This window comes from Calidris pugnax, unplaced genomic scaffold, assembly GCF_001431845.1.
Source record: "Calidris pugnax isolate Ruff unplaced genomic scaffold, ASM143184v1 scaffold3, whole genome shotgun sequence".
Classification (NCBI taxonomy): domain Eukaryota; kingdom Metazoa; phylum Chordata; class Aves; order Charadriiformes; family Scolopacidae; genus Calidris; species Calidris pugnax.
The window spans coordinates 956,596-957,819 of record NW_015090799.1 but is presented as its reverse complement, the minus strand read 5'-3'; the positions used below and the strand labels follow the sequence as shown (position 1 = coordinate 957,819).

General features: G+C 38.6%; 1 long non-coding RNA gene across 1 annotated transcript in view; it reads right to left on the bottom strand.

The window, feature by feature from the left end:
• The window catches only part of LOC106885182, a 393,401-nt gene extending 392,297 nt beyond the window's left edge, over window positions 1-1,104 (bottom strand). Inside the window, exon 1 of the long non-coding RNA XR_001411397.1 lies at window positions 908-1,104. This is a non-coding gene — a long non-coding RNA (uncharacterized LOC106885182). The remainder of the gene's footprint in view (window positions 1-907) is intronic.
• Between the last annotated feature and the right edge of the window lie 120 nt (window positions 1,105-1,224).

Here is a 1,224-nt window from a genome sequence, read left to right as displayed (position 1 = left end):
TGGGGGGGGAGTATTTAGGTTTAAACACCAAATAACACCAGAGCTGTAGGATTGCTACATCTCCAGAAATAACTAGAGAACCATGAAATATTTAAATATTTACTTCAGTCACCCGAGTACTTGGTAGCACACCTGCATTCCAAAAAAATTAACTCATTTTTGTTCATCCCACAAGAACTCATTTGTGATTGGCATTCTGTTCCATAGGGGTTATCACTCTTCAGCCCCACAGATTTCATAAATTCTCCGGGCAAAATAAATAAATAAGTAAAAAAAAGTAAGCAGCAGCATTCAAAAGGTTAATGAGAAGCAAACAGATAAACTTCACCTAAGTGATGCACAAATCCTCAATTTCCATTCTGCTACCTTCTACTTCCGCTAACAGCGGCAGAAGCAGCTTTTTACTTACATATTCATCGTTCCAGAGCTGACTGAAACGCAGAGGGAAAAAAAAAAAAAACTAGGCAAGATTTATGAAAATATGGAGACTTCTAGTGAAGATACTGTATGAGCTATTTTTTTTTTTGCCCATTTAGATACTTTCCAAATATTTTCAGCTGGTTTGATTTTAAAAATAAATAAATAAATCTCTCTCCAGAAATTCTAGTAGCTTTGCAATGAAAGGAGCTTTCTAGTGTTATTTTCCAGCACTATACATCATTATTTTGCAAGCATTTTTAGTGTGCAAATGGCAGGGGGAGAAGAAAAAAAAAAAAAAAAAAAAAAAAAGAGAGAAAAAAAAAAAGAGAAGGAAGTAAAAAGGGGATATAAATTACAAGCACAGACTTTACAAACAGCACAGTCCTTATGCACCCAGTACTCATGGTTTACGTTTTTTCCCCAGCTCAAAAAAGCAAGCAGGAGCCAGAGGAGGAAACAGAAGGGGTAGATGAACCCCTGGACTTACCTTTTGTGTGGTCCCTCTGTAAACTTCTCAGCAAGAAATTTAAATTCCGCCAGCTGGATTGTGATTCTTTCCCCTTTTTCCTCTTTCTCGAGTCACACCGAAGCAAAACAATTAGTTTTCAGAGGTTCCATTTACCGCTTTTTTCCATCCCCAGCAAAACGCATCCAGGAGACTATGCCAAAAGTAAAGCCCAGAACTCAAAGGCGATTGGAAAAAGGGAGCGTGGGGGGGGGGAGGTTTGCTGAAGGACCAGATTGTGAAATTTCAGCAGCTCGAGCACAGAAATATCCTGCTGTACGATATACCTGGCTTCTTGC